Genomic DNA, 19,342 nt, shown 5'->3' with positions numbered 1-19,342 from the left:
GCCACTGAAGCTTATTTCATTTCCTTTCACATCCCCCTTTTGGTCAAGAAGATGTTCTCCATCCCACGATGCCGGGTCTACATTCCTCCCCGGGAGTCATATTCCACGTTGCCAGGGAGATTCACTTCCCTGGGTGTCTGATCCCACGTAGGGGGGAGGGCAGTGATTTCACCTTTCAAGTTGGCTTAGCCAGAGAGAGAGGGCCACATCTGAGCAACAAAGAGGCATTCAGGAGGAGACTCTTAGGCACAAATACAGGGAGGCCTAGCCTCTCCTTTGCAGCAACCGTCTTCCCAAGGGTAAAACTTATGGTAGAGGGCTCAACCCATCAAACCACCAGTCCCCTATGTCTGTGGTCATGTTAGCAACCATGGAGGTGGGGTAGGCCAATACCCCTGCATTCTCCACAGGCTCCTCAAGGGGGCACTACATCTTTTTTTTTTTTTCCTTGTTTGTCTTTTTTCTTTTTTTTTTTTTTTTAACTTTCCCTTCTTTTTTAAATCAAAGATTTCGCTGATCTCAGCAGTTCCACGTTTTCATGAGTGTTGTATGAAGTATGCCCAAAGACAGATTGCTCTGTGGTGTCCAGTCCACGCAGTTCCTGGCTTTTTACCTACTTTCCTGGAGGAGTAACTAAAACTTACAGCTCACCAGTCTGCCATCTTGCCCCGCCTCCTTCCTCCCATAAAATTTTGATGATTGATTTTTCCAATTCTGTACAGTAGGCTGTTGGAATTTTGACTAGGGTTGCATTGAATCTGTAAATATCTTTTGAGAGAACTGCCATCTTAAAAATATTTAGTCTTCTAACCCATGATCATGGCATCTTCTTCCACATATTCAGGTCTTTGATTTGTTTTAGTAATGTTTTATAGATTTATATGTACAAGTCTTTTATACTCAATTTATTACAAGATATTTGATTATTTTAGTTACTATTGTAAATGAATTTTTTTTCTTGATTTCTTCTTCTGATTGTTCATTACTAGTGTACAGAAACAATACTAATTTTTGCATTTTGACCTGGAACCCCACCATTTATTAGCTCTATTATCTCTACTGTGGATTTTTCAAGATTTACTATATTTACTATCATGTCATCTCCAAATAGGGAAAATTTAACTTCATCCTTTCCAATTTGGATGTTTTTTATTTCTTCTGTGTGTGTGTGTGTGACTAATTGCTCTGGTTATAATTCTGGTAAAACTGTTGAATAAGAGTGGTGACACTGGGTATTCTTATGTTGTTCCTGATCTTAGAGGGAAACTTTTCAGTTTTTCATGATTGAGTATGATGTTACCTGTGGCTTTTCATATATGCCCTTTATCAGGTTGAGGAAGTTTCCTCCTATTACTAGTTTTGGGAGTGTTTTTATAAAGAAGTGATGTTGAATTTTGTCAAATGCCTTTTCTGTGTCAATTGAGATGATCATATATTATTGTTTCTCCTTTGTGTTATTCATTAACTGATGTTCTTGTGTTAACCCATCTGGAATACCAGGGATAAATAATGATTAGTCACTGTGTATAATTCTTTTAATATGCTGTTAGATTCAGTTTTTGAGGATTTTTGCATCTAAATTCATAAGAGATATTGATCTGTAATTTTATTTTCTTGTGTTATCTTTATCTTTTTATGGTATTAGATCTATGTTGGCCTCATAGAATGAGTTAGGGAGCATTCCCCCTTCTCAATTTTTTGGAATTGTTTCAGCAGGATTGGTGTTAATTCTTCTAAGAATGTTTGACAAAATTCACCAGTGAAGCCATCTGGACCTGGGATTTTCTGTGTTAGGAGGTTTTTGATTATAGATTCAATCTCTGTGCTTGTAATTGGTCTGTTGGGATCTTCTATTTATTTTTGAGTCAGTGTAGGCCATTTGTGTGTTAAAAGGAACTTGTCCATTTTATTTAGGTTATCTAATTTGTTGGCTTACAGTACTTCATAACATCCTGTCATAACCCTTTTTATTTCTGTGGGGTAAGTAGTAACACCTCCCCTTTTCTGATTTTATTAGCATCATCTCTCTTTTTTTTCTTTGTCAGTCTAGCTAATGGTTTTCAATTTTGTGGCTCTTTTCAAAGACCTTTCCCTTTTTTATTCTATTTTTAAAATTCTCTATTTATCAGTACTTTCATCTTTGTTATTTCTTTCCTTTTGCTCCCTTTGGGTTTAGTTTGATCTTGTTTTTCCAGATCCTCTAGTGGTAAGGTTAGGTCTGATTTGAGCTCTTTTTTTATGTAAGTATTTAAAGCTATATAATTTCCTATAGCTACACCCCATACATTTTTCTAAGTGGTGTTTTCAATTTCATTTGCCTCCAGATACTTCCTAACTTCCCTTATGATTCTTTCTTTGACCCACTGATTAAGTGCACATTGTTTCATCTCCACATATTTGTGACTTTCCCAGTTCTCCCTCTTTTATTGTTTTCTAGCTTAATTCAATTGTGGCCAGAGAAGATATAAAGTATGACTTCAATATTCATGATCCCATTGATACTTGTTTTGTGTCCTAACATATGGTCACAATGACCCTTGTGCTCTAGCAAAGAATGAGTTTTCTGCTGCTGTCAGGGGAAGTGATATTGATATACATATATATATGTATATATGTTTGCTAGTTCCAGTTGGCTTATGAATTGTTCAAGTGTTATATTTCCTTATTGTTTTTCTGTATAGATGTTCTCTCCATTATTGGAAGTGGTACATTTAAGTATGCATCTTATTATTAATGTAGAATTGTCAATTTCTCCCCTTCAAATCTGTCAATATTTGCTTCATCTCTTTTAGGGCTCTGCTGTTAGATGCATTTATACTTATAATTGTTATATCTTCTTGTTAACTGACCTCTTCATCAGTATATAGTGACCTTCTTTGTCCCTTGTGACTATTTTTTACTTAAAGACCATTTTCTCTGATATTAGTATTACTACTCCAGCTCTCTTTTGGTTATTATTTGCATTGTTTATTTTTTCCATCATTTCACTTTCAAACTACTTGGATCTGTGAATTTAAGGTGAGTCTCTGGGTAAAAACCAATAATTCCACCAATCTTCACTTTTTGACTGGCAAGTTAAATCCATTTACATTTAAATAAGTACTGATAATTTAGGACTTTCTTCCACCATTTTGCTATCTGGTCTTCCTAATTCTTATACTTTCTTCATCCCTCAATTCTACCTATTTTCATATCTATTTGATTCTTTGTTTTATAGCATGTTGTGTCCTTTCTCATTTCTTTCTGTATATATTTTTCATGTATTTTCTTTGGGGTTATGACAGAGCTTAAATTTAAGATCCTAAATCTAACAATCACAGGATTTGATATCAGCTTAACTTTAATAGCATACTATAGTGATTTGAAGCTGTGGGTATGCCAGAAAACCATGGATTTTCTGGGACAGAGAAGGGACAACTTGAAGGAAAAATCACTTCAAGGAAATAAACATGGAAGCTGAGGTCTGGACAAAGACATCATCTCAGGCCAAGAGAGCGACCTCACCCAGGTGTGGGGAAAGGGTGAGTAGACCCTGGCACTTGGAGAGGGTGGGTATTAACCCCATTGTTCAGAAGGAATGCTAATGCAGTGCTCTGAGTAGGTGTAACCTGTGCCCCAGTGTTCTGGGAGAGCATGGCCACTGGGCAAGTGCTTGGAAGGAGTGGGGCTGCTGTTCTACCAGGACTGGAGGAAGAAACATCATTCCATAGATGACTCCAAGACCTTGAAATCTAATGGAGCATGTCCTAGTGGGTTTCAGAATTGCTTGGGACTCAAGATCCCTGTTTTCCTTCTAATTTGTCCCTTCTAGAATAGAAATGTTTATCTTATGCCTGTCTGCCTAATATATATTGGAAGCAGATAACTTGTTTTCTCACTTTCACTCATCCACAGATACAGGGGAATTGTTCCCAAAGACCATACTCATAGCCTATTTTGATGAGACTTTGTACTAAGCATTCTTTCTGAAAGGACTTAGGTTTCAGAGATATTGTGACGGAATGAATATACTTGCATATGCAAAGAACATGTCTTTTGGGGGTTCAGTGGGTGGAATGTGGTGGCTTGAAGTTGTAAGCACCCCAGAAAAACGTTTTCTTAAATCAAATCTATCCCTGTGGGTATGAACCAACTGTAAGTAGGACCTTTGATGAGGTTACTTCAGTTAAGAAGTTGTGGTCCACTTCAGTCAGAATGGGTTTTAATTCTATCACTGGATTCACTTATAAGCAGAGTGAAATTCAGACACACAGAGTGAAAGCCACAGGAAGTAAGAAGGTGAAACCAAAGAAATCTGAAAGAGAACTGAGAGACCAGCAGACTCCCCCATGTGCCTTGTCATGTGACAGAGGAGCCAAAGATTGCTGGCAACCAGCTCCAGAAAGTCTTCCTTTGGGGAGAAAGTAATGCCTTGATTTGGACTTTCTTTTAGCCTCAAAAACATAAACTAATAAATTCCCATTGTTTAAACCAACCCATTTCATGGTATTTGCTTGAGCAGCTCAGGTACATAAAACATATACAAACATATTTTTCCCACAGCCCTTCTTATTTTTTGTACTGGTTACAACTTGTATTTTTATACATTGTACACCTAAAATCATTGCAATTTATGCAACTGCATTTTAGAACTTGCAAGAAGTAAAAAAAACAGAGTTACATACCAAAAAATACAATACAGTAGTACTGGCATTAATTGCCTGAGTTAAAGGAAATAATGAGTAAGTGGGTTCACTGGCACCCAGTGTATGCTCAATAAATGTTGGCTGGTATTTCCAGGCTGTTACAGCAAGGATCTATACTTCTTGACTACCAGTTTAGTGGCCTTTCCACAACACTTGGCCCACTTCCATTCACTCCTTAGTTTTTCTCATTTTCCAAGTTTTAGCTCTACTAATGACAATAACAAACTAAGAAATGGAAATAAGGTCAAGGACCACTGATGCAAAGAACAGCCTTCTTTTTCCAGAAGGCATCTTAGGGACACTTCAATAAAATGCAGACTTCAAATATCCAAGCACCATATCCGTATTAAGTCAGAATTCTGCAGAAGATACAGATATTTTAGCAACATTTGATAATCTCATTAATTCTCTTCATCTAATTATATTTGTTTGTGTTACCAGAAAAATGTTGTATTTATTGGCATTAAATAATATGCAGGAAGATTACAAATGAAGATGAGTTAGTAAATAAAAGTAGACATGATGAATAAAAACAAAACAAAACAAACAAAAAACAACCCCAGGGTGTCTATTTAATGCATGCACTGGTGCTTTTAGTATATTCAGCTGTTGCAAACAATGCTATTTAATAGTTTTAAAGTACTACACTCACAATTTTAAAACAAAAAAGGGCAAACATATCCTGAATATTAAAACAACTATTATACTTTGGCCACCATGAATCTTTTCTGGATGAAAACAAAATATAAATAAATTTATAAAATAGACACTAGTTGTACATCAAAAACTATTTAAAAGTTATGATAAAAATTACATTAAAGCACTACCCACCTTTAAAATTCATTAAGCTGTTTGCTATCTTACAACATCCAAACCCCTCTCTTCTAGCCTTTCCCCTCTCTTCTAGCCTAAAGAGAAACTGTCCACATCCCGCATTAAAGGCCTAATACATCATCATCAAGATGAAAGGTAGAATTGGGTTTCAGTTCTCAAGAACAAAAACTACCTGCTTATTATGTATGTGGTTTCCTGCATAATTAAAAGCAAAATACCTAACAACTATTGGGATGGCATATCATATATTTTTATAACACTTTAGAAGTATTATCTCATTTATTTCTTATAGAAACACTGTGAGGCAGACATTATTATTGTTCTCATTTTGCACAGGAAAAAACTGAGGCACAGAGAATTTAAGACTTCTCCTCAGAAGCACATAGTTAGTAGCAGTGACCTCAGAGTTTGAATCCAGATCATCTGAAACCCAGAGACCATGGTCTTCACCCAACACACTCTCCTACATCTGCTTCTCTGTATATTTAAAACCATGGCCTTCCCAATCCAAAACTTAGAAACACAAATTGAAAGGAAAAAAAAAAAAAAAAAGTCTGGGAAGGGTCTTGGCAAAATTATTAAGTGGTAGGACTAGACTTCCACTACCTGTGGAAATGGTTGTGGCAGTGAAACATTGCTCTTATCCCATCCCAAGCCTCCCAAAGCTGGAAGTTGTAGAATCAAGTTATGTATGCTCCAATTCTTAATATTTTAAGAATTGGAAGGGTGGATTCATGAGAAGAAAGCCACAAACTTATGAGGAGCACTGGTTATTGTTAGTAAAGAATGATTGGGAGGCATTTGTTCCAAGCCACTACTCTGTGGCTAACAAAGTGACATTTTTTTCCCCACTTGAAGACCAGAGCCCAGGATCAGTGGCAGAGGCTGTGGGCAGAGGAGACAGGCACAGGTGACAATGTAGTTTTCAAGTAATAAGAGTCCTCCTGCTGTATCCTTCTATTCTTGGACACTACAAAGCTTTGGCAAAGCACAGAATAAAGAGATATTTTCTTTGAAAGATGATGAATTATGTCAGACTTTGTGAATTAAGGCATTCTGTAACACAGCCAAAGCCTGTGCTGCATAGGCTTTTGGAGTAGATTAGGAAAGAAAAAAGATTTGATTTTGGTTTCTGTTTTCTTTTAACCATCAGTCATACATTACTTAATGTGAATTTCTTTCTCATATTTTTCCCGGTGGTTGATTTGAAATTTAGGATTCAAAGCCTGACAACCAGATACAATAATGTATTGCTTTAATGTCTTCTTTATATTTGGGCTTTTATTTATTTTCTTTGGGGGTGCAGTAAGTATTAACACTAAAAAAGGCCCTTTTGGACTACATGCCTATCTTCAGAAAGATAAGAGACATTTTTGCAGTTGTCAGAATAAACATTTCCAATATCTGTTATTCTAAAGGATATTAAACACATAGGGAGAAATCCCCATTTAAAAAAACATTCATTGTATCAAGGATTTATTTTTCTTATTCAACAAGTATTTATTATGCACTTACTGTATTCTATGTCCATTTTTTTTAGGTTTTTAGAGACAGTAAGAACAACCTAGATGTTCACTAAAGTTATATTCCAATGAGCAGAATCAGAAAATAAGTATATACTAATTAGTAATAATTTAAACCAATCAATAATGCAAATTCAATAGCATGAGTATTCTTAAAAAGCATCCCAATTAAAAAAAAAATCCAATTTGACTTTTTATTTCTTCCCCCAAAAATATGCCCTTTAAATGTAACTTACAAATTTAAAAACGCCGTACCATTTCCACATGAAGTCCAAACAAATGGTGATATAGGATACTTTAGTTGAAATGATTTGGGATAATAAATTATTGTTGACCAACTACCCTAGAGTTGCTTCCTCATTATTAATGTTACACTCTGAACACTTTCTGGAGAGAAACACACACACACACACACACACACCAAAAAAAACTTTGTACCACGTAGGAAATTAGCGAAGAACCAGAAGTAAAGGGCAGAACAGACATGCAGAAGGTCCTGAGGACTGAGTTGTGGCTGGGGACCCAGCATTAAAGACACCAGAATTGGTCTCATTAGCATCCCCGAGCATATGGAGGAGGGGGCTGCATAGTGGCTGAAAACAGTGCCTCTTAAACCAGACTTCTTGGACTTGAATTCTGTCTCTGCTACTTCACCAGCCAAGTTTCTTGAGCAAATTATGTAACCTTGGCATGATTCAATATCTCCAATTTTAAAAATGGGCATGTTGATGATAAGAGTATTTATTTCATAGGGATGTTTTGTGGATTAAATAAGATAGTTTGTACAAAATTCTAAGAACCTTACCTGACACATGGGGATATGTTATTACATCAAGGGAGTGTGGTTAAGGTCTAAGAAGAATGGAGATTGGTTTTAAAAACACTTGACAAGGGGTATTGAGGTTAAATCTCAAGCCCTGAATTTTAGGGTCAGGATAGCTTGATAATTCTTGAAATGGATATAATTTATGTTATGGACCAGGGAAACAAAGGAGAGATCTAGTACTATACTAATATTACTAAGACTGCTGTTAGTGAGAAAGACTAAAAAAGTCCAGTTACCAAAAGAGAAACTCAAGGATCAAGAAAGCCTGGGAATAGTGGCAGAGAGAAAGGGAGTGGAACAGGATTGGATGCACGTGGGCCTGAATGCTGAGATTGAGCGGCTTCAACTATGGAATTTGCAAGCAGAAGGGCCTAAGGCCTGGATGGAGAAAGGAAGCTATTCATACACATACACAACTATTATCTACTAGTAGACTTATGGCATATTTGCAGGCAGGAAGATTTCTTCAGGAAATTTGCAAATGAGAGGATGGGTCTCACCTTGACCTTGGGGCTCACTGACCTTGGGAGTGACCGCACACTCCTCCTTACCCTTTCTGCCAACTCAGTTCTTCTACAAGACTTCCCTGTGAGCTTTCTCACAAAAGACATGTCCACCTATATTTAATAGCTTACATGTGGCAGTTTGACATTTTGTCCTGTCATTCTATATACAATATATTTTAAAAATTTATTTATTTTTAAATGTGGTAAAATATACGTAAAATAAAAATCATTTTAAGTGCACAAAACTTTGACAGTAAGTACACTAGCAATACTGTGTAGATTTAACCACTATTTCCATCATCCTAAACCAAAGTTATTCTCATTTCGTAACAACTCCCTGTTCCCCACTCATGCCAACCCTTGTAACCACTATTCTGCTTCCTTTCTATATGAATTTGTTTATTCTAGGTATTTCATATATAAGAAACCACATTAAAAACTTTTGTGACTGAAAGGACATTAACAAGAAAATGAAAAGTCAACATACAGAATGGGAAAAAGTATTCAGATAAGAGTTTAATATCCAGAATATATAAAGAATTTCTACAACTCAACAACTTAAAAAGATAAACAATCCAATTTAAAAAATGGGCCAAGGATTTGAATACACATTTCTCCAAAGATGATATTCAAATGGTCAATAAGTGTATGAAAACATGCTAAACATCAATAGTCATTAGAGAAGTGCAAATTAAAACTACATTAAATAAAATAAAAAATAAATACTTAAAATAACAAGTGTTGGTGAGGAGGCAGTGAAATAAGAATCTTTGTACACTGTTGGTGGGAATGGAAAAAGATGCAGTCACCATGGAAGACAGATTGGAGACTCTTCAGAAAATTAAACAGAATTATCATATGAACTGGAAATTCCACTCCTAGGTATATACCCAAAAGAATTGAAAGAAGGGACTTGGGCAGATACACGTCCACCAATGTTCATCACAGCACTCCACACAATAGCCAAAAGGTAGAAGCACCCAAGTGCAGATCAACAGATGAACGGATAAACGAAATGTGGTATATCCATACAATGGAATATTACTCAAACATAAAAAGAAGTGAAGTGCTGGTACATGCTACAATATGGATGAAAATTGAAGACATCGTGTTGAATGAAATAAGCTAGATACAATAATAGCTTATTTTTAAGCTGAATTTTACAATGTATAACAAATAGTGAACACTTTTAAGACAAACTACTTCTTAACTCTTATTATTTAATCTCACAGCTGTAGAGGGCTATCACTAAATGATAATATAAATTCATTGAGGACAGGATCTCTATTATGTGTCTATGTATTTGTTATATCGTATCCCCACTCTCGACCACTATATGTGCAAGGACAGGTAAGTCAATTAATGACTACTAAAGAAACATATAAACTCAAAGATAAAAGCAAAATGCATTTTCCCAGTTAGGGACAAATAAGCTAAATTGTGTGATCAGCACATAGCTTGTTCTCCTGTGACTCACAGACAACTGGGATCTGCTAGACAGAGTGGGATTTCTGGTGACAATTCCTAATCTCTGATTCCCCCTACTCTTAACACTTATTTTCAGTCCTTGTTACCATTTTCATTTGAAGTTTCTGAGCTAAAATTAGATGCAATATTACAGAATAATAATGAGTGACTTTTAATTTTTAAAATTTTGTCTCTTGTTTGCAGGTCCAGGAAATGATCTAGTGATGCCAACACAGGTTTTCCCAGATCCATCAGAGCTTTAGTTTCTCTGCTTTCCTGGCCTGCAGCTCTTTCAATCTCTACTATTGTATCCATTCCTTTCTAATTTTCCAGGTCATTAGACAGCAGACTTCAGAGAACCACAAGGTATCCACAAGGAACTGCAGAGATCTATGTACAGCCCACTCCCAATGGAGGATCATCACTCACCTCTTAACTTGGTTTCTAAAGTCAATGAAGTGCAGGGCTAAACAAAAATACCTGCGTATTTAAGTCCAATAATTGGCTTTCCTTAGTTCAACTATTTTTTGAAACATAGTTTTGGATTATGCAGGTGTTTCTGTAGATATATTTAACAACAAAAATGAAAATGTGATAACTACCCAGGATTTAACTTTATTCTCGGAAATTCAATTCCAAAACCATTTATTAAATAGCTACTTTATGCTTAGACCTGTTTTTTTTTCCTCCTTATTATGGGCTTAAAACCTAATAAATTTTAGTTCTGCATCATGCTCTGCAGGTTAAAAATGAAACATAAACCCATGAGATTTGACCAACACAGAAACTGAGTAGACTAGTAGTGGAGGATGATGCTTTGATTACTCAAGCAACATTTTAATTCTTCCTTTCATAACAAAAACACAGAGAGAAATAAAATGTAAACTAGGTGGTTTTGAAAAAGATTTTATCTATACAAAGCAGCTTTTTGTTCATCAGCACCACAGGATGAGTATGTGACATGGGACTGAATAAGAAAGGAGAGTACCAATTGTATGGCTCAGCAATTTTAGCTCTAGTCCTTTGTGTCTGTGCATAGTGTATGGGGAAAAACAAGAGTATTTTACAGTATAGAATTAGAATTCTAGTTTCTCCACTTACTCAGTGTGTGGGTGTAGGAAAATTATTTAGACCTCAGCTTCAGTTTATTTTCTGTAAAATGGCAAGCATCTATTTTTCTCTTTTAGGGTTACTGTGATATTTAGCATTATAATTGTAAAGGACCTAGAATGATACCTAGCACACAGTCATTTTGAAATAATGTTATTTCCTCTAAATGTGTAATAATACAGTTATTATTTGAACCAATGCCAATATTCCTGGTTACTTCTAAATGATTCCGCACATGTCATTGTTTAACAGTTTGTCTTGATCTCCTTTCACCTTCATTTACTCTCCAATTCTCATAAAGTACAAGAGATGCTATAAAGTCTGGATCAACATATACATTAGTCAGGGTTCTCCAGGGAAATAGAACTGGCAACATATGCAAATATTAAGAGATTTACTGCAGGAATTGAGTCATGCAAATGTGGGGGTGGGCAAGTCCAAATTCTGTAGGGTAGGCTGCAAGCTGGGAACCCAAAGGTTTTCAATGAATTCCCAAGGAGAAGCTGCTGGCTGATACAGAGACAGAAATTCTTCCTTCTTTTCATCCCTTCTCTTGTCCCTATCAGCCCAGGTTTGCAGTAGTTCTCCTCACACAAATTTTACAAAAAAACTTGTCAGCTTTGCATGCAGTTCACAGGGAACCAAACCAAAAAACAATGTAACTATCCACTGATCTTTCCCTCATAATTGCATTTCCACTCCTGACTTCCACTGAAATGGCTGACTGGATCCATGTTAAGTTAAACTCCCACATGGAGTCATATTCTCTGGAGACTTGCTTCCTGGAAGTTCAGGGAAGTCCCTGAGAGAGTCACTTCTGGCCGTTGTCTCAGAGCACACTATCTGGATAGGCTCAGATATTTCCAAACAATCAATTTCTGTTTTGTTGTTGTTGTTCTTAATTCATTTCTCAGCTTATCCCTTTCCTCTCTCATTTCACTATAAGCTAGTAGAAGCCAGGCTGTACCTTAGCTTGGAAATCTCTTCAGCTAAATATCTAAGTTCATTGATTTCAAGTCTGGCCTTCCAGCCAACATCAGAACTTAATGTCTCCAAGTTGTCTGCCACTTTATAACAAGTATTACCTTTCTTCAAATTTCCAGTAACACATTCATCATTTCTTTCTAAGGCCTCACCAAAATTACCTTTAACATATGTGATGGTTAAGACCATGTGTCAACTTGGCCAGGTTATGGTGTCCATTTGTTTGGTCAACCAAGCACTGGCCTGATTGTTACTGTGAGGAAGTTTCATGGACTTCAATTATCAGTAAGTTGATTGCATCTATGGCTGATGACATCTACAATCAACTGAGGAGACTGCTTTCTGCAGTGAATGAAGTCTCATCCTATTAGTTGAAGGCAGTTGTTCTAGTTTGCTAATGCTGCTGGAATGCAAAACACCAGAAATGGATTGGCTTTTATAAAATGGGGTTTATTTGCTTACACAGTTACACTCTTAAGGCCATAAAGTGTCCAAGGTAACACATCAGCAATCGGGTACCTTCACTGGAGGATGGCAAATGGTGTCCAGAAAACTTCTGTTAGCTGGGAAGGTACATGGCTGGCGTCTGCTCCAAAGTTCTGGGTTCAAAACCCAGAACATTCCTCTCTAGGCTGAAGTTCCTCAAAAAATGTCACTCTTAGTTGCACTTGGGGCATTTGTCCTCTCTTAGCTTCTCTGGAGCAAAAGTCCACTTTCAACAGCCGTCTTCAAACTGTCTCTCATCCACAGCCCCTCTCCCAGCTCCTGGGCATTTCCTCTTGGCTGTAGCAGCTTGCTCCTTCTGTCTGATTGTATATAGTGCTGCAGTAATTTAATTCAGACCCACCCTGAATGGGCAGGCCAACACCTCCTTGGACATTATCCAAGCAGAGTCATCACCCACAGTTGGGTGGGGCACATCTCCATGGAAACACTCAAAGAATTACAATTAACACTGACAGGTCTGCCCACACAAGATTGTATCAAAGAACACGGCTTTTTCTGGGGGACATAATATATACAAACTGGTATAGCCATAAAGAGAGAACTGATGATTACAACAGTCAGAAGGGAGAATTTCCATCTCTACTTCAGCCAGCCAGCTTCTCCTGGGAAATTCATTAAAAACTTTCATTGGAGTTCCCAGCTTGCAGAGGACCCTATGGAATTTGGACTTGCCCATCCCCACAGTCAAGTGAGACAATTCCTATAATATTAGTCTCTGTGCCAGTTTGGATATATTATGTCCCTCAAGAAAAACCATGATCTTTTAATCCAAACTTGTGGGATATTTGGATGAGGTTGTTTCCATGAAGACTGACTCACCCATCTGTAGGTGATAATTTTGATTGGATTATTTCCACACTCATTGAGTGTGGGTCTTGATTTAATCACTGGAGTCCTATAAAAGAGCTTACAAACAGAAGGAGCTGAGAGCAGCTGAGAGAGACATTTTGGAGATGGCCACTGAAAGCAGACTTTTGCTGACACTTTGGAGATGCTAGCCCAGAGTTTGCTCCAGAGAAGTTAAGGGAGGACAAATGCCCCAAGAACAACATTTTGAAGAACACACAGGAGCTGAGAGAGGAGCTGGAACACAACCCAGAATCAGCAGACACCAACCATGTGCCTTCCCAGCTAACAGAGGTTTTCCAGATGCCATTGGCCTTCCTTCAGTGAAGGTATACTCATGTTGATGCCTTAATTTGGACACTTTCATGGCCTTCAGAGTGTAAATTTGTAACCAAATAACCCCCCTTTATAAAAGCCAATCCATTTCTTTGCACAAAGGCAGCATTAGCAAACTGGAATAGCCTCATAATATTTACATTATATATATTTAATTATATATATATATAAATGTATGTATATACACACACACACAAAGATATATATATATATATATATCCTGTCAGTTCTGTTTCCTTAGAAAATTCTAATACATCGTATTTCTACCAACATTCTCTTCATGGTAAATTATGTATTTTCTAAGATAATACAAACTTTCCCTACAGCTCTCACTTATTTTTTTTTGGTCATTATTCTATTACTCTTCTGCCCATATACTTTTTAAACGGAGTGTCAGTCACCGGGTTTTCACTTATCATAAAGTTACAAAATAAAAGCTATACAATTATATAATTATCATCAAGAATCAAGTCTACTGGATTAACCTTCAACAGATTCAGGTATTTCCTTCTAGCTCTTCCAATACACTAGAAACTAAAAAGGAATAGCTATATAATGTGTAAGAATAACTTCCAGATTGACCTCTTGACTCTATATTTGAGATCTCTCAGCCACTGAAATTTTATTTGGTTTCATTTATTTTCCCCTTTTTGTCAAGACAGCATTCTCAATGTGCCGGTTTGAATGTACTATGTCCCCCAGAAAAAGCCATATTCTTTGATGCAATCTTGTGGGGCAAGCATAATAGTGGGGATTAAGTTGGACCGTTTGGATTAGGTTGTTTGCATGGAGATGTGCCCCACCCAGCTGTGGGTGGTGACTCTGGTGGGATACTCCCATGGAGGCATGGCCCCACCCATTCAGGGTGCGCCTTGATCAGTGGAGCCATATAAATGAGCTGGCTCAAGGAGAGGAAAGGGAGTGCAGCTATGAGCGACGTTTTGAAGAGGAGCAAGCTTGCTAGAGAGGAACGTCCTGGGAGAAAGCCATTTTGAAACCAGAACTTCGGAGCAGACGCCAGCCACATGCCTTCCCAGCTAGCAGAGGTTTTCCGGATGCCATTGGCCATCCTCCAGTGAAGGTACCCGATTACTGATGTGTTACCTTGGACACTTTATGGCCTTAAGACTGTAACTGTGTAGCCAAATAAACCCCCTTTTTACAAAAGCCAATCCATCTCTGGTGTTTTGCATTCTGCAGCATTAGCAAACTAGAACACTCAATCTCACGATGCCAGGGCCAGGCTCATCTCTTCTCACTTATTTTGAGCCCTCGTAATTCTTCCAGCATCTGTACATTACCCAATTTCAAAGCATTTTCCACATTTTAGCTATTTGTGATAGCAGCACCCCACCTCTGGTACCAAACACTGTTCTAGTCACTTGGCTGCTAAAACAAACATCATGCAGTGGGTTGGCTTAAGAATGGGAATTTGTTGACCTATGATTTTGAGACTAGGAGAAATCCAAATTCAAGGTGTCATCAAGGCAGAACTTTCTCCAAAAGGCTCTGGGGTTCTAGGGCTGGCTTCTGGTGATCCTTGGTCCTTAGATTTTCCGTCACATGGCAAAGCATGTAGCAATATCTTCTCCTTTCTCTTCCAGACACTGTTAACTTCCAGCTTCTGGCTGTCCCTGTCACTTTCTCTGTGAGGCTTTCTCTATAAGGTCTCCAGTAATAGGATTAAGAACCATTCTGATTAATTTTGGCCACAATTAATTGATATAATCTCATAAAAAGCTCGTGTTTGGAAAGATTCACATCCACAAGGATGGATTACGTATAAGAACAGGTTTTTCTGGGGTATACAGCTCCAAGCAACCACAACAAAGTTCATTTTGAAACTCCTAGGGTGTAGCTATATTTTTCCTTATTAAAGATATGGCTTAGAGGATATGGGAAATTAAAGGGTTCAAGATGAAGTTGTAGGGCAAAATTGTTCTTGCATGGTTTGAATTTAAATCCTAGCTTCACATTTTATTACTTAATTAGTCTTGGATAATCCACCTCACTGAGCCTTAGCTTCCTTAACTGTAAAATGGGAATAAAAGAAAGGAACTTGAATATGCAACAAAGAAAAATGGATAAATAAAATAATATTTAAATTGTAAAATGGAATATGACTCAGCAGTTAAAAAGAATTAACAAAATACACACACACACACAGAAACACAAACACATATATATATGACACACCCACTTATGTACGTTATACATAGTATGGAGAATCTAGCATATTTATATATTATTTACACATATTCTTTTACACCTTCATTATGGGCTTATGTCACAGTGTTGAATGAAAAATTCAAGATACAAACTAGTGCCTGAGTTTGATACAATGTGTGAAAATCTAAAACATTCATGAAAAACTTTTAGCCATATACAGCTATATATACATTTTACAAGTATTAAAAAGTGGATGTATTAAAAATATGAAAACACTTTTTAAAGAATTAAAAATTCATCAAAGATTTGCCTGTGAGGAGGGTATTAGGAAGAGAACAGGGAGTTATTAAAAGGAATTTGTCTTTACTTCAAAATTTTTTATTTGAAAAACTGCAAGTAAATTGTACAAGATGTTATCAATTGTTGATTCTGGCTATGGGATAATATATTTTTTTAAAAAAACATTCTTCATATTATTTCAATTTAAAAATTTGTAAAATATAGTTTTCATGAGGCTAAATTTGGATAATTAATATATAAAAGGGTTAATAAATCATACTTTAAAAGAAGTCTGTTGTTCAGTACTGAAAGCAGTCATGGACCTGTCCACAGAGATTGTGTGAAGGCCTACTAACATGAGAATCCTGGGGGTGAAGGAGCAAAGATGCAAAAAGCCTCCAAGACACCAGGTTAAGCAGATCAGAACCTCACCTTTTCTTTTTTCCCTTTATTAGAGAAGTTGTGGATTTACAGAACAAACATGCATATAATACATTATGCACATAAACCTTGCATTGAGGTGTAAAAATATTTGTCACAACTGATGAAAGCACATTTTAAAAAAACCGTACTATTAAATAAGGTCCATGGTTTAACTTAGGGTTCACTCTTTGTGTAGTGCAGTTTCATAGATTTTTAAAAAACATTTTAATTCTGTTACCAGATATACAATCTAATATTTCCTCTTGTAATCATAAATGTATATTTCAGTGCTTTTAATTATGTTCACAATATTGTGCTACCATCACCACCATCCATTACCAAAACACTGCCATAATTACAAATAGGAACCCTGTACATTTTAAGCCTTAACTTCCCATTCCCTACCCCTGATCCCTAGTCCCTGCTCTTTCAGTTGGCTACAGCTGCCACAATGCAATATATCAGAAATGGGTTGGCTTTTACAAAGGAGGTTTATTAGCTTACAATTTTACAGTTTGAAGGCCATGAAAAATGTCCCAATCAAGGGATCAAGAGGAAGATACTTTCTCTCCAGAAAGGCCGATGGCATCCAGGAATCCTCTGTCACATAGCAAGGCACATGGCAGGTGTCTGCTGGACCTTCTCTCCTGGATTTTGCTGCTTTCAGCTCCTGGCTTCGTGGCTCTCTCAGTTCATCCAGGGGCTTTCCTCTAAGCTTCTCTGGGTGTTTTTCTCTCTGAGCAACCTCAGCTTTTTTTTTTTTTTTTTTTTTCTGTCTTTTATCCTCCATTAAAGGATTAAGACCCACTTGAATTGGGTGGGTACATCTTAATTGAAACAACCTAATTAATAAGTTCCACCCATAATAAGTCTGCAAACACATGATGGATTAAAAGAAAATGGCCTTTTCTAAGGTACATAAAAGCTTCAAACCAGCATACATGGCAATCTATATTTTAGATTCTGACTATCAGTTTGATAATTCTAATGATTTCAAATCAGTGAGATTATACAATTTATATCCTTTTGTGCCTGTCTTACTCCATTCAACATGATATTTTCAAGGTTCATCCTTTTTGTTGCATGTATTGAAATTTCATTCAGTTTTATGGCTAAATGATATTCCATTTAGTGTATATATCACATTTAGTTTCCATTCATCAGCTGATGGGCACTCAGGTTGCTTCCATCTTTTGGCAATTGTGAATAATGACACTATGAACACTGGTGCGCAAACATCTGGTTGAGTCCCTGATTTCAACTATTTTCGATATATATCTAGTAGTGGGATTGTGGGGTCATATGGTAGTTCTATATTTGGCCTTTCTAAGGAACTGCAAAACTATCTGCAACTGCACCATTTTACATTGCCACCAGTAATGAATGAGCGTTCCTATTTTTCCACATCCTCTCCAACACTTCGTATTTTCCATTATTTTAACAGCATCCATTTTAATGGCTGTTAAAAGGTATCTCATTGTGGTTTTGATTTACATTTCCTTGAGCATCTTTTCATGTGCTTTCTGGCTATATGAATACCTTCTTTCAAGTCTTTTGCTCATTTTTTAATTTTTTTGTCTTTTCATTGTCAAGTTGGAGGATTCCTTTATATATTCTGGATATTAAATTTTATCAGATATGTGGTTTCCGAATATTTTCTCCCATTGTGTAGGTGGCTGTTTACTTTAATGATAAAGTCCTTAGAGGCACAAAAGTTTTAAATTTGATGAGTCCCATTTATCTACTTTTTCTTTTTTGGCTTGCGCTTTGGTGTAAAGTCTCAGACATTGCCAAAAACAAGGTCATGAAGATGCTTGTCTACATTATTTTTAATGAGTTTGGTAGTTCTGTTATTACATTTAGGTCTTTAATCCATTTTGAGTTGACTGTTGTAAAAGGTGTGAGATAAGGGTATTCCTTAATTTTTTTTGCAAATGGAGAGCCAGTTTTCCCAGCACGATTTGTTGAAGAGACTAGTCTTTCCGACTTTAGTGGTCTTTGCCACTTTGTCAAAAATCAGTTGGCCATAAATGTGAGGGTTGATTTCTAAGCTCTAAATTTGATTCCATTTCTCTATATTTCTCTCCTTGTGCAAGTCCCATCCTGTTTTTTTTCATTTTTTTAAAAATTTTTATTGAGATTGCTCACATACAATTATCCAAAGATCCAAAGTGTACAATCAATTGTCCCTGGTACACTCGTACAGCTGTGCATCCATCACCACAATTAATTTTTGTTCAATTTTTAGAAGCTTTTCATTACTCCAGACAAGAAATAAAGTGAAAGAAGGGAGAAAAAAAAAAAAGAAAAACAAAAAGAAAAGAAAACCCAAATCCTCCCATATCCCTAACCAACTCCCCTCCGTTGTTGACTCATAGTATTGGTATAGTACATTTGTTACTGTTTATGAAAGAACGTTGAAATACTACTGACTGTAGTATATAGTTTGCAATAGGTATATATTTTTTCCCTATATGTACCTCTATTATTAACTTTTAGTTCTATTGGCATACATTTATTCTGGTTCATGGAAGACATTTCTAATATTTGTACAGTTAATCATGGACATTGCCCACCATAGGATTCAGTTTTATGCATTCCCATCTTTTGAGCTCCAGCTTTCCTTCTGGTGACATACATGACTCTGAGCTTCCCCTTTCCACCTCATTCACGCAACATTCAGCACTGTTAGTTATTCTCACATCTTGCTACCAACACCTCTGTTCATTTCCAAATATTTAAGTTCATCTTAGTTGAACATTCTGCTCATACTAAGCAACTGCTCCTCATTCTTTAGCCTTGTTCTATATCTTGGTACCTTATATTTCATGTCTATGAGTTTACATA

Source organism: Choloepus didactylus, chromosome 1, assembly GCF_015220235.1.
Source record: "Choloepus didactylus isolate mChoDid1 chromosome 1, mChoDid1.pri, whole genome shotgun sequence".
In the NCBI taxonomy this organism is placed as follows: Eukaryota; Metazoa; Chordata; class Mammalia; order Pilosa; family Megalonychidae; genus Choloepus; species Choloepus didactylus.
Note: the sequence above shows the minus strand (reverse complement) of the source record.